This window comes from Anoplopoma fimbria, chromosome 9, assembly GCF_027596085.1.
Source record: "Anoplopoma fimbria isolate UVic2021 breed Golden Eagle Sablefish chromosome 9, Afim_UVic_2022, whole genome shotgun sequence".
NCBI classification, from domain to species: Eukaryota; Metazoa; Chordata; class Actinopteri; order Perciformes; family Anoplopomatidae; genus Anoplopoma; species Anoplopoma fimbria.
The window spans coordinates 2,890,260-2,905,763 of NC_072457.1; the positions used below are offsets into that span (position 1 = coordinate 2,890,260).

General features: G+C 42.2%; 1 long non-coding RNA gene across 1 annotated transcript; it reads right to left on the minus strand.

The window, feature by feature from the left end:
• Positions 1-13,321: 13,321 nt before the first annotated feature.
• Positions 13,322-15,263, minus strand: LOC129095611 (uncharacterized). Its single transcript, XR_008531398.1, has 3 exons — positions 15,174-15,263; positions 14,258-14,343; positions 13,322-14,169 (listed from the first exon to the last, which is right to left on the minus strand). It is a non-coding gene; the product is annotated as an uncharacterized LOC129095611 (long non-coding RNA).
• Between the last annotated feature and the right edge of the window lie 241 nt (positions 15,264-15,504).

Genomic DNA, 15,504 nt, shown 5'->3' on the forward strand with positions numbered 1-15,504 from the left:
TGACGTCCTCTGCTGTTGAGGACTACACAGGAATAATTCCCACTGTGTTCAGCTCTGAAGTCAGTGATGGTGAAGATCCGTCCTGATGCTTTTGGTGAGTCTTCACCCTCCTTGTACCAGGTGTAGTTAGCTGCTGGGTTAGCATCACTGCTACAGGTCAGAGTCACTGAACTGCCCTCCACTATCTCATCAGAGGGACTCACTGACACAGAGGGAAGCTTTGGAGCATCTGGAGGGGCATTACAAAAATATAAGCCGTGTAAGATTTTGAAGGAGATTTGTATCATGAAAATTAGATTAAATTAATTTGACTTACACTGGACATTTACAAATAGAGATGAAGAGTTGATCTCTCCATGTGGATTCTCAGACTTGCAGTAGTAGATCCCTCTGTCCTCAGAGCTGATGGAGGAGAAACGATAAATGCCTTCTTCTACACGAGGACGTGATTGGTTCTCCTTGTACCAGGTGTATTTAGCTGCTGGGTTAGCATCACTGCTACAGGTCAGAGTCACTGAACTGCCCTCCACTATCTCATCAGAGGGACTCACTGACACAGAGGGAAGCTTTGGAGCATCTGGAGGAGAAAATAGAGAAATCATTTATTTATTTAAGCATGCATTATATATAGACAGACTTTTGTAAAATGGGCCTAACCAGTATGTTTCTGTTTCAAATATATAGTTTAACTCACATTTCACATTAATAGAGATGTATTCAGATATCTCCGTCCCCAGCTGGTTCTCAGCTGTGCAGTAATACTGTCCAGAGTCAGAGGACTGGATGGAGCTGAAGACCAGCTGAGGCTTTTTACTGAGACGACGAAACGATGAATATCTATTCTTCTTGTACCAGGTGTATGTAGCTGCTGGGTTAGCATCACTGCTACAGGTCAGAGTCACTGAACTGTCCTCCACTATCTCATCAGAGGGACTCACTGACACAGAGGGAAGCTTTGGAGCATCTGGAGATGCATAAATAAATAGCAATGAAAATAATTAAACAACTGCAAGTTGCATAAATACTACATGTTATATTTAAATAGGTAGTTGTGTAGCAAATCTGAGACATCAGAGAAAACTCTTTTTTATGTTAACTAACCACTTCATGTTCCTTTTAAAATAAGCAGTTTCACTCACATTTCACATTAATAGAGATGTATTCAGACGTCCTCCCCAACTCATTTTCAGCTGTGCAGTAATACTCTCCAGAGTCAGGGGACTTGATGGAGCGGAAGACAAGCTTTGGTTCTTTACTGAGCAGTGATTGGTTCTTCTTGTACCAGGTGTAGTTAGCTGCTGGGTTAGCATCACTGCTACAGGTCAGAGTCACTGAACTGTCCTCCACTATCTCATCAGAGGGACTCACTGACACAGAGGGAAGCTTTGGAGCATCTGGAGGAGAAAACAAAGAGGGCAATAGTTGAACTGCTTGTGTTGGTCAGTAGTTCTCACAGAATGTTAAATAACTGAAAAAATGTAACAACTCTCTAGGTCGTAGCAGCTCTGTAAGAATTTTTTAAGTGAGAATGGTAAAAGTATAAAAGGTCAATAAGTTTAATCAATCAATAATGTCTTTAAACACTGATTGGACAGAGTTGGATGTGAGTATATATTTTGTGTCTAATATTCTATGTGTATGAAATGTTTCACCATGGTGCGAAAAGAGAGGATGAGCGGAACCAAAGCATGTTGAATATGTTCATAGTGTGTTAGCTTGTTGTTTTTCTTTTGTTCCTAGGAGGATTAATCTGGACAGCAGAGCATGCATCTATTCAAGATAACCCATGAGAAAGATAATTGACGAAGAACATATAAAGTGGTAACGAGGATAGTGTGCATATCTGAAAGCGGTAAAGACATACATATTAGAATAGTATCTAGTTATAAGGTGTGTAGTTGTCAAAATTTGTGAGCTCGTAATAGACATCAGTGAGGAGAAAAACGGTCGAAGCCGGCAAAAGAGTTCCCCACACCCTCTGGATACGGTCGGTGTCTGAAGGAGTAGGAAGGCACCAGAGAGTACAAAATCTGCAAGCTCGTAAATGTCATAGAAGAAAAAGAAAAGTGTTGAAGCAAGCAATGGTTTAGAGAGGAGCTTAATTGAGAGAATATTAGAAGCATCGTTAGGAGTCTTGAGGTCTGCGATATAAAAGGAGAATTATTGCAACACTAGGACAGGGTTTGAGAGAATATCGCACGCAATGCTAGGAGCCCTTGAGGACTCCAATAGGAGAATTATTGCGCGTCACTAGGAGCCTATGGGACTGTGATACTGGCCAGAGGAGTGTAAATATTGCACGTAAATAACGCTAAAATGAGTCAGTGTATTTGATAGTGTAGTAGTGTATAAAATGGAACATTTCAACTTAATTTTGCGGTAAAGACATGGCATATGAAATTGAAATGCAATGTTTAATATCGATGATAAAACATAGTAGCGGCTTGATTTGATTAGAGAGTGTTTGATAAGAGTAAATCCAGTGCAAACAGTGAGTAAAACTGCCTTTTTCGTCATCCACTGCTACTCAGTGACCTACAGCTGCAGCCTGAAGCTGAAGAAAACATGTTTTACCAGCAAAGTAGACCTAAAGATGCTGAGCGGTTTTACTCACATTTCACATCAATAGAGATGTATTCAGACGTCTTCCCCAGCTCGTTTTCAGCTGTACAGTAATACTCTCCGGAGTCAGAGGACTGGATGGAAGGTAAGACAAGCCGTGGTCCTTCACTTGGAAGACGAAGGTATTGATTTCCTTTCTTGGACCAGGTGTAGTTAGCTGCTGGGTTAGCATCACTGCTACAGGTCAGAGTCACTGAACTGCCCTCTGTGATTTCCCCAGTGGGAGTCACAAACAAAGAAGGAACCTTTGGAGCATCTGGAGGAGACATTACGAAAAAAAAAACATTTATAAAGATAATGTGATATAATGGTGTGTGTGTGTGTGTGTGACAAGCAATGTACTGCCACTAGGGTGTCCCAGACATTTCAAACCTCACATTTCACATTAATAGAGATGGATTCAGATGTCTTCGTCCCCAGCTGGTTCTCAGCTGTGCAGTAATACTGTCCAGAGTCAGAGGACTGGATGGAGCTGAAGACCAGCTGAGGTTCTTTACTGAGATGAGGAGACCATGAATATCCATCCTTCTTGTACCAGGTGTAGTTAGCTGCTGGGTTAGCATCACTGCTACAGGTCAGAGTCACTGATCTGCCCTCCACTATCTCATCAGAGGGACTCACTGACACAGAGGGAAGCTTTGGAGCATCTGGAGGAGAATATACATTAAAGCAATTAATTAGATTTATAAAAGAAATCACTTTAGGGAAAAATAAATCATGAATACAGTGGGGCATCTGGTTGAGAAAATGTTTCCATGTTTAAAATTTAAAATGAGCATGAGTCTGACTGTGGAAGTGAATGTTAAAAGCCTTTACACAACGGGGGCTTGATGAATTAACACGAAAATGCGAAATACTTGCCTACGGATATTACATGTCTGGGGCTTTCATTGTGAAAGATAAGAACATAAGGAGTGTATCTAGAATATGCTGCCTTTGTCACAGTTGAAAGAAATAATAAAGTGTGCCATCTTGGTTTAGACTACAGCAACTCATGTTTGTTTTATCATCCTAATAAACATGTGCATACTCAAACCATTCTGCACAACATGATTGGTAGATGCCTTATGTGGTGCAAAATCTCAGAAAAATCAACCTCTTTCCAAAAGAAGAATGTAAGTAGATTTTTTAATGCATAATATTCACATTTAATGTCAAAGTACTCCTGAAAAAATAAATAAAATAGATTGAGATGCAAATCAAATGCACTAAAAAAAAATCCTTTGATGTGCAAAAGCATTTAGGAGTCACTATATATTTTTAACGTTTCCCTCCTGAACTCACACACTGGCAGAGAGCGGTACTCCTCGTATCCTTCGACAGCACAGGAATAGCTGTTCTTATCGTCAAAAGACACTCTGTAAGAAGATGTTTCTTTATCCATTTGCTGTCCATTTTTGTACCAGACATATGAAGGATCATCAGTTACATTACAACTGCTGTGACACCTCAGCTCTGTCTGGGCCAAAGATCTCCCCACCTGCACCCTGAGTTCTGGATACATCAAGAAAACGGCAGAAATGTAATTTCAAACTAAACCATTAAATACATAAATGCAAACAGAAAATATTTGCATTAGCGTTTCCTGGACACTTCACAATTTAAAGAAAATATACCAGTGAAAATGTTACCTGTGACAGACAAAAAGACTCCAGGTGAACCAGTCAAACCTCCACCAGGTTGGTTTGGTTTGAACTCGTACTCAGCTGAGTCGCTCTCTCTCAGGTCTTTGATTCTCAGAGTGCAGTCGTCCTCATGACGACGATACTCCACACGATCTCTGTAATGTGAATCGGTTGTCAGATCCACATGTGAACGACTCCTCCCTTTGGTAAACCATAATCCCCCTCAACTCCGTCATTTCCCGTCGATGGGTATGTGAAGGTGCAAGGGATGTTCACCGTTGACCCCTTCAAGGCGCAGATCTGAGTAGAAGTGTAAGTCACTCCCAAGTAGTCCTGACCCTGTATCACTGTAACAGAGTAATCGGGAACAACAGTCATATTCATAACAGAGGAAATACTTTTTTTTCTGGGGACCCACCCATTTACGATAGGCCTTATCTATAAATCGTCAGATTGTGTGTGAATGACACAACTCACAACTTCCTTTTCTGCAAGGGTGGCTCAAAAGTGTACTGCAGACAGAAATGTTGTGCAATATACTGAAACGTTTCTGCAAATGTATTTGGTCACCCAAAAAAAAAAATCTCCTGGGGGTCCCGACCCAGTTATTGAGAACAACTGTGCTAGATGACTAAATTGAATTTCCCCAAACTACTTGCACTCAAACTCCTCACTGCAATTTAATAAGACAAAGATAACTACTATCAAAAATGTAATGGGGCGTAAGTGTTTCTCTCTATGGTCACTTCTTTTCATGCATTTTGAAAAAAAGGATCACTGTTAATTATGTTTATAACTTTTATGCCATTTCTGCATTGAGCCACAATGTGCACAGATTTAGAGAAGTGTTGGTGATCAGGAATACAGCCGACCTGTGAATCATACAGCAAATTTCAGGAACGGCATGGGAGGGAGACGTAATTATAAGTAGTGTTGCTATAATAATTGCCATGTTGCAGTTTTGTTTACTCTGGCAACATGGCAAGAGATGTGCGAGTCAACACTGTGCTGCAACTGTTTGTCATATTTAGATAACTAAAGGCAGTTTACTGTAAACACACAGAGAAGTGAAACATCACGGTGACGTCTGCAAGTAACCAAATGATATAGCATGTTTGGTTCCTTTTTTTATTTTTTTTTTTTTTTTTTTTTTTTTTTTTTTTTAAGTTCTTGGTCGATGGTATCTTGCTCTCTCAAAAAAAAGGATGTGCTTACAGTTAATTCAAGCAACATTATTCTTACTATGCATTGATACAAAATATTTAAATGTTTAAGTAAAAGGATGCAGGGGGATGCTGCATGTGCTGCTCAAGACGAAAGTCATCACAACAATAAAACCATGTGCAAAACATCATGATGCAGAGAAATATTTGTTTGCAAAATAAAATCAACCACAACAACATACAACACAGATACACAGGTGAATGTTTGTTTTAGTGGTTTGCATCACTTCACATATTAAAGCTAGACAAGTGACGATTTAAGAAGTATTTTTACATAATTAAAAACAGTAGATATTCAGTACCTGGCATAGAGATAACAAACACAATAAATCCACCTGCTGCTGCTTTTAAAGTCATTGCTGCTCCTCTCTCTTCTCTCTGTGACTTAGGGGAAAAATAAACATCAGCAGGTACATAATGTCTGCAAGAAATATCAATATCAGAAAATTCTGCTTACAAAAGAGGAATATGTCGTCTTTGAAGATAAGCCTCCTCTGTGCTCGACACGATAAGCGGAAGACAGAAGTGAGGCTTCTTGAGTACACAGACATGCTTCCTCTTCACATGATCAATATGCATGAAGTCGGTTACTGATTGGAGGAGAAAACAGCTTGTTTGAAGTTTAAAACAAGTGAGTTTTCTCATTGAAACTGGATATTTAAATGAATGACCATATTTAAAAGTGCACATGCTATTACATCGGGTAGAAGTTTATGAATTTAGTTGACACACGCTGAAGGAGACAGGCGATCCTCTCATCCTTGTAGCTGTAGGTTGTAATCCAGAAAACAAGCCAATGTGTGGCCTGATAGATTCTGTGAATACAGCCTCTGGATGATGGTATCGACGTATAGTTTCCTGTGACATCTGGGACTTCCATAACATGTACAAAGCAGCAACAGTGGTTATTTCAGCCATGATCGATGAAACATTGTGTACACCGATTGACAATGTACAACAATATAAAATAATCTATTGGCATATGCTTGTTCAAATGTATTGTGTTGGTTTGTGTTCATCAGTAGGCCCATCCTGTGACATTCAGAGTTGTACCAGGTAAAATACTTCCCGTTCCAAGCTTCCTGTTTTGAATTTGAAGAAGTGATACGGAGCTCGGTGTCTCTCTTTCAGGTTAGTGATTCTCAGAATGATTTGTCTTCTCTCTGTTACGAGGACCTGAACACCAGCTCCATACTGGGACTCTTTGCTAATGCTTTGGTCGCTGAAGTCAATCTGATGCTGGACTGGCCATCGACACCTTTACATAATCCAGTCTTTCAGACTCCTATTCTACATTCCATCACTCTTAGCAAGTTGTTTTTGTCAAACTTGAACACTGTGGCAAATATAGAATGTGCTCCGATCATACACTATGTTCATAATGTGGCCAATATGACAGAATAAAAAGCCATTTAATAACTGTATTAAAAAAATGCTACAAGTGTAAAACATGTTAATGTTAAGCCGGGGAATTGTCTTCCATGTTCGCCCTCTTGTTTATTTATTTTTTTACAAATAAGACATGTAGTGTAAATTAAAGTGCTACTGAAAAATATATGTTTTGTTAAATTACTTAGATTTTAGAGACACTACAGGTGAATATGGTAAAAAAAAAATGACTTACTGTCACAAGTGTACTTAGGACCCAAAAGCAGTTTGACAGACTCAAGGACTAGCAGGTATGAGTCTTTAATTCAGGTTGGACAAACAGATGGAAACTGAGCAGAGTCACACAGTACTCCAGCCGGTAAGACGCCAAACAGCCATGGGAATAGGCAGACAGAATCCTCAGAGGCCACAGAGTCAGAATCCTCAGCCTGGTGGGTGGTGAGGGTCTGGAGGAATCCTCAAAAACTGAGGCAAGGCGAACAGGCTGACGGATCCTCTCTGGAGGCCTGGGGTTCTTGGACAGGGGGCTCTCTGAGAGGATCCGTCAGCCTGGTCATCCCCTTGATGCAAAATAACATGTATTTGATGTTAGTCTTTTAAATATAATAATAATAATAATAATAATAATAATAATAATAATAATAATAATCAATCCCTATTAGTCCCACAATGGGGAAATTATTTCTCTGCATTTAACCCATCCCGGAGGAGCAGTGGGCTGCAATGAAGCGCCCGGGGAGCAACTTGGGGTTAGGTGTCTCGCTCAAGGACACCTCGGCATGTTGCCGGTAGAGGGGCTTGAACCACCAACCTTGTGGTTACGGGACAAGCGCTCTACCTCATGTGCCACAGCCGCCAAAATGTTTAATTTATCTATATTTGTCGCTAGTAGATTACATACAGAGTCATTGCAAAGACGCGAATAGAGGCAAGTAGACGCAAAATTGAACCAGGCAGTTGACATTTTTCAACTCGGGCGAACACTGCGACACTGTGTCACAAAGTTCTATCAGCGTGGAGATTTTCCTCCTGACATCACTTACGTCCTGTTGTTGTTGAATCAGAAATAGAGGAAAAAATATTGAAACCGTAGTTGTTCACCCAGAGCTCTACGATACCTGATATAAGTAGAGACTGGACGAAACTATGTGTATAAATGTATACGATAAATGCTATTGTTTGTAGCATTGTTATTGCTACAAACAATAACAATGCTGCCATATTAACCCCTATATGATGTTATTTTGAGTGTTGATGGTGCTGCTACAATGTAAACAAAGCTGAGCAACAATCGATCCGAGCTCCATTAAGAAAACAAGCATTTTAAAAGTGATTTGTTTGTCGTCTTCAGAAAAGAACTAACAAAACATGAATTAAAACTTTTTACAAATCAGCTGTCACAGTTCTTCCTCCATACTCCATACTGCAAATTTCCCGCTGGGGACTAATAAAGGATTATCTTATCTTATCTTATCTTGTCACTCTGTCTCTCAGTTCACTCCCAGCCTCTCATAGCTCTGCCCCTTCTCTCCTGTCACTCCACATCTCACTCACCTAATCAGTCTTACTCAGTACACCCGTCTGCCACACCCACCTCATCAGCACAATCCCTCTCACCTACCTTTCGGCGTTCCGGCCGACTCCTGACCCGTTGGCGCTCCGGCCGACTCCTGCATCGCCTGTCCCGTCGGCGCTCCGGCCAACTCCAGTCCCGACTGGGCCTCAGCCTTCCCGGGTCCCGTCCCGGCTGCTCTTGTTCCCGCTGGGCCGCAGCGTCCCCTGCTCTTGTTCCCGCTGGGCCGCAGCATCCCCCTGCTCTTGTTCCCGCTGGGCCGCAGCATCCCCCTGCTCCTGTTCCCGCCTTGCCGCCAGAGCCCCAGTCTCGAGAGCCATTGCCGCCAGAGCCCCAGTCTCGATACGGAGGGTGTGTTAAGGAGTAGGAAAGGGAAAAAAAGAAAAAGTGTTGAAGCCAGCAATAGTTTAGAAAGGAGCTGAATTAAGATTAAGACTCCTCCAATGAATCGCCACCTTATCGTGGTGGATGGGGTTTGTGTGCCCCAGTGATCCTGAGAGCTGTGTTGTCGGGGGCAATAGCTCCTGGTAGGGTCTCCTCATAGTCGGGTGCAATGTGAGCTGGGCGGCAGGCTGGGGCGGGAACCTGGGCGTGCTGACCCCCGGCATCACAGACTAGCTCTAGGGACGTGGAATGAGGAGTTGACCAGAACGCCGATGGGTCAGGAGTTGACCGGAACGCCGACAGGTCAGGAGTCGACCGGAAAGCCAACAGGTCAGGAGTCGGCAGGTGCACCGACTGGACAGGAGTCGCCAGGAATGCCGACTGGACAGGACTCGGCAGGAATGGCAACTGGACAGGAGTCGGCCGGGCGCCGACGGGTCAGGAGTCGGCCGGGACGCCGACGGGTAAGGAGTCGGCAGGAATGCTGAAGGGTCAGGAGACGGCAGGAACGCCGACTGGACAGGAGTTGGCCGGGGCACCGACGGATCAGGAGTCGGCCAGAACGCCGACTGGACAGGAGTTGGCCGGGGCGCCGGCGGGTCAGGAGTTGACCGGAACACCAACGGGTCAGGTGTTGACCCGAACGCCAACGGGTCAGGAGTCGGTCGGAACGCCGACGGGTCAGGAGTTGGCAGGAACGCTGAAGGGTCAGGAGAAGGCAGGAACGCCAACGGGTCAGGAGTCGACCCGAACGCCAACGGGTCAGGAGTCGGCAGGGGCGCCGGGACGGCGACGGAACAGGAGTCGGACGGGGTGCCGACAGAACAGTCGGCAGGGGCGCCAATGCGTCAGGAGTCGGCAGGGGCGCCGATGCGTCAGGAGTCGGCAGGAACGCCGACGGAATAGGAATCGGCAGGGGCGCCGACGGGTCAGGAGTTGACCGGAACGCCGACGGAACAGGAATCGGCAGGGGCTCCGACGGGTCAGGAGTCGGCCGAAACGCCGACGGGACAGGAGTCGGCTGGAACTGCTGAACCAGGAGTCGGCCGGGAGCTGCTGAACCAGGAGTCGGCCGGGACGCCGATGGTTCAGGAGTTGACCGGAACGCCAACGGGACAGGAGTCGGCCGGGGCGCCGACGGGTCAGGAGTCGGCCGGGACGCCGACGGGTAAGGAGTCGGCAGGAACGCTGAAGGGTCAGGAGACGGCAGGAACGCCGACTGGACAGGAGTCGGCCGGGGCACCGACGGATCAGGAGTCGGCCAGAACGCCGACTGGACAGGAGTTGGCCGGGCGCCGGCGGGTCAGGAGTTGACCGGAACACCAACGGGTCAGGAGTTGACCCGAACGCCGACGGGACAGGAGTCGGCCGGAACGCCGACGGGACAGGAGTCGTCCGGAACGCCGAAGGGTCAGAGGTTGGCCTGAACGCCGACTGGACCTGTGCGCGCGCAACGCTCACCTGTGCCTCTGGTCTGCATTGCACAGCTACTCTCACTACAGAAGTGACAGTTGCAAGTACTGTAATGGATATCTAATGTTTTTTTTTTTTTTGATGTTCCGCTGCATTGATGCTAAAAAGTCTCTAACTTTATGTGTTTTAACGCAAACATTTAAAATGAGTAGTCCCATACAAATAATTAAACACAATTATACAAATATATGTATATATACAGTACCAGTCAAAAGTTTGGACACACCTTCTCATTCAATGTTTTTTCTTTATTTTATTTTTTTTCTACATTGTAGGTTAATATTGAAGACATCTAAACTATGAAGGAACACATATGGAATTATGTGGTAAACAAACAAATGCTCAACAAACCAGAATATGTTTTATATTTTAGATTCTAGTAGTTGAATGAGAAGGTGTGTCTACAGCACAGACCTCAGTAGGAGTGTAAGTCACTCCCCAGCCATTCTGACTCTGTATCACTGTAACACAGAGCACATCAGGAACCACAGTCAGACTCAGAACAACATCAGAGGACAGACTCTCATTTGTCAGTGTGAGACATCCATCCATCCATCCATCCATCCATCCATCTTCCATAACCGCTTATCCAGTTAAGGGTCGCGGGGGTGCTGGAGCCGATCCCAGCTGTCAATGGGCGAAGGCAGGGTACACCCTGGACAGGTCGCCAGCCTATCACAGGGCAGACATATATAGACAGACAACCATTCACGCTCACATTCACACCTACGGGCAATTTAGAGTCTTCAATGAACCTAAGCTGCATGTCTTTGAACTGCATGAACCCGGAGAGAACCCACGCTGACACAGGGAGAACATGCAAACTCCACACAGAAGGTTGTCTGGCCCGGGAATTGACCCCGGGCCCCTCTTGCTGTGTGGCGACAGTGCTAACCACTACACCACCGTGCAGCCCCAGTGTGAGACAAAGTTATAAGATAAGATAAGATAAGATAATCCTTTATTAGTCCCGCAGCGGGGAAATTTGCAATATATTACCAAAGACTTATTCTGTGTCATGTTTGTTCTCATATTTATATTTCTGTCCGTTTTTTAAAAATAGGTTTATACTGAAAATAAAGTTTTAATGCTATTTCTAGTTTTTGCTAGAAACCGGATCCGACTCTCTCCGTCTCACACATTCAGCTGTCATTGTTCTCAGTGTTCTCAGGCTTCCCCTCCTTGTTCCTCTTCTTCTTCCTTCTCTGCTGTTGGTTGGTGTTTGGGACGGGACACAGTTAAGGTTTCCATGGTTTCTTGTCTCAATCTTGTTGGTCTGGTATGTGTTTGAAGCGGCACTTGTCGCCATAGAAACAGCCTGTGGTCCGCCAGTAGAAGCACCCGTCTCCGTTTATTGGTACGCACCGTCTGGACCTGCATGGACAGAACCAGAGGAGAAGAACCGGAGTCATGTTTAGAAACAAAGCACACAAAGTGCATGTAGACTATAGGATACAAACAATAACTTCTTGGTTAAAAGGATCAAAATGCAATTTAAATGTGTTTTTAAATCACTGATTGGTGTGGATTGAAGTTGTTCTTAGGAAGAGCGAATTTCTTTCTCATGGAAAATTCTGTAATGTAACTTTAGTCACCAGAATAATGAGATTTTACAGCAGTCGACAGCTTAATTTGACCTTAAATATAATGTTATTTTATTTACAATATCAGCATCAAATAATTTATCTTTTTAACAGTTTAAAACGTTTTTTATCGCACTGGCTCTATCCTCTTCAGATATCTGTCTTAGGAGGATCAACAATGATCATTTTCTTCGTGCTATTTGTCCATCTAGAATGTTTTGGTCTCAGATGCTGAGTTTTGGAGTTATCTGCTGTGTGATTTGATTTTGGGGTGACCTGTCCGTTTAATACTCATCTCTGAAGCCTTAACAACTCAGAGATGTGAGAGCTGGTAAAAAACTTGACTTCATAAGGAACCAATCAGAGTTCACAGCTGCAGAGTTAGGAGGACATTCCTTCTCAAATAAAGAAAGCAGCACAAAGACACACATGAGATGTTAAGAAGATTTGGCGGCCATGTTGGCATTCTTGAAGTTGACGAAGGCACAGAATCGCTCATGAAGAACCCGGACGCTCTCGACCTCACCGACCCTGTAACCATGGAAACACAGACATAATTCATCTCGATTAAATCAATTGACTGTGTGTTCTGGGAAGTATTCTTAATAACCAGAGCAGATCATTGTTTTTGAAAAGGAACATCCTTCAAATCATTTCTAGCTTTGAGCACAGAGATGTTATGGACTGTGAGAAATTATGTTTTTGTAATTTGGATGAACCAGCATTTAACACTTTGCATTAGCAGCAATGACAGTAAGAAATACCTTAAGTTATTCTATGGTTTCATGTTTAAGTTAAGTATTAACAACTAACTAACTAACTAACTAACTAATTATAGTTAATATCCATGCCTGATCCATTATTTAAACTTTGCCTCAACACAACAGATTAAATCTACTAGGAGGAATTTTCCTTTTGAGTTGATTCTGGCGGTCCCTGTGGACAAACGTGGTACTGTTTCCAACCACCAGAGTCCCTTTAGAAAACCTCTTGTTTTACTGCAGCAGAGTCCGACAGTCGCAGGTTAATTCTACTAACTATGATTAGAGGATGTAATGAGAAAATGTTTGGAATCTGAGGGACTGAATTTACGAAAGTAAATATGTGTGTATCTTGTGCATCAGTAAATAAAAGGTCATCAAATACTTAGATTTGAGACTCCCCCCTCCTCTTCATTTCTTCTGTGCTCTCCACCTTCAATCACATCAGCTCTGTTAATATAATGTGTCCAGACCCAGAATGAGTGACAGTTCTACGCTGACCCATGACCAATTTAATAATTATTTTTAAGGAATTAATAATCCTTTTCCCGGAGTGTTGTTTTTTTTTTTCTAACAGTGCAATGTTTAGCTTTCCAATAGCAAAACTATTTTGTTTGAAACCGATTATGTAGGTCAATTCAAAATAAATGAAATCAACGCAGATGAGGACAATTATTTAATTTATTAAGATACAAAGTATACAACTAATATTCTCTCCTCAAAGCTACCAGACTCCATTGACAGAAACAGTGACTTTACCTCGATGCTCATTGTAAAACATGCTTCAGTCAAACTCATCAGAAACAAAACTTTCTTGGTTTGTCTTTCCAATCACCAACTCTGTGTATAATTAATTCAGTTTTATTTATTAATCAATGAATATATATCAGCATGAAAATTCCCCCGTTGATAACTTGCATTAAGATAATTATTATTTGTATTCCAAACTTTCTGAAAGGTTTTGTTTAAAAATGCAAATGTGGCATAAACTAATGGTAACTTTTGTGTTTTTCGTTAAACACACTTTTTGGGATTGTTATACCCAAACAGGCGTGATGTGATGGAAATCAGTATTTCTTAAAAGCAATTTATTACATTCAAGTTAAATCCTGTACATATGTAATGTACCTGCACAGGTACAAATAAAGCATGCATTATGAATCTTCTGCTACATGCTGCTGCTTCTGAAAACTGACATGTCAAGCGAGTTTATCTATATAACACATTTCTGCTACAAGGCAATTCAAAGTTATTTACATAAAACTTCACTAAGTGCAAAAGACACACGTTATGAAAGGACATTTAAATACAATTAAAAGAGTGATTTAAGAGCTAAGAGACAATACAATAAAAACATGCTAAAATAAATAAGGTAAATGGTAATTAATTAATGAATTTGAAATTCATTATTTAATTGACAGTAAGCAGATGTAAATACTTCAGAATATAACTTTTGGTATTAAAGGTCAATATGTCCACTTCAGTGTACTTCTTTCTGTTTCCATCCAGGTGAGTCTCCCTCTGGTTTGACTGCATCTGAAGAGAACCAGGAAGTAGTAGTAAGTATGAAGTAGTTTTGAGTTGTTGTTTTCCCCCCCATGCAGCAGACTGAAACCTGGCTGACCTTCACACCGTGTCTTCCTGCTCCTCTTCGTCTTCTGTCTGTGCTGCGATGGCTGAGATGTCCTCATAATCATGACAAAGGTCTAACTGATGGGGAGAGACGACAAGATGAGAGTCAGAGGCCTCATAGAGGGAATTCAGATACAACTGACCCTTCGCTAAGCCCCTCCCCTAGAACGACCACTGTACAATCCTTCGTTAGCAACGTTCAGCGGTGTGTATGAAACCTGCAAGTCTGACAGCAGATATCCTCAAAGTTTAGAGGACAGTGTCTCTGAACGTACTGAGTAAAAAATATTTTCCTGAACTTAACTAAGTATTTCACTTTAATTTACTTAACCTTAATAAGTAGTTTTGTTGTCTAAACCTAACTAAGTATTTCACAATTTTTTCCTTAACTTAACTAAGTAGTTTTTTTCTAAACCTAACTAAGCATTACACAATCTTTTACCAAACTAAACTAAGTAGTTTTGCGGCTTGAACCTAACTAAGTATTTCACTATCTTTTACTAAACTAAACAAGGTAGTTTTGTTTCCTAAACCTAACTGAGTTTTTTCCTGTAAAGATGGAAGGTTTTTTTTTCCAAAAGACTGTATGAGTGAAATTGACTTGTGTGGCTGGTTTGCATCAATGACATGCCGGGATGCAAATGCTTGATAAGCCTAGCAACAGTAACCAAGAGGGAGGGGCTTAGCGGAGGGTCAATAAGATTCTACATCCTTTAAATTGCTCGTCTGATACGAACACATTTGCAGTAAATAAGGTCGGAAAATGTTTGAGGGTAAATACACATTGGTGGTTTATAAAAAGAAATTTTAATAATAAAGTAGCGTGTGAATTATCTGTATGACCTCATAATAACAACAAACAATAATCCCTTTGGTAAATTCTGTCACTGAGGCCAAATCTCTCTCACCTCCACAGGCTCTATGGGTTCATGTGGTTCAGTGGTGGAGCTCAGAGCTTTCTTCTTCCTGGATTGAAACCAAAAACAAACAAATACACAAGTAAATTAAATAAATCAAACGTTTATAGAAAACTTTAAACCTATTTAATTAAATATTCAAAGTAAAAGATGAGTGAGGATTAGTTCTTGTTGATTCACCTCATCCACAGACAAAAAAGAAGCAGAGGAATCGGCATCAAAACCACCAGAGTCAACCTGGTGTAATGTATTATCATTGATGTTCTATCTAGAACTGGAGATAGACAGTTATTAGATTTACAGCACGTTACATTATTAGAAC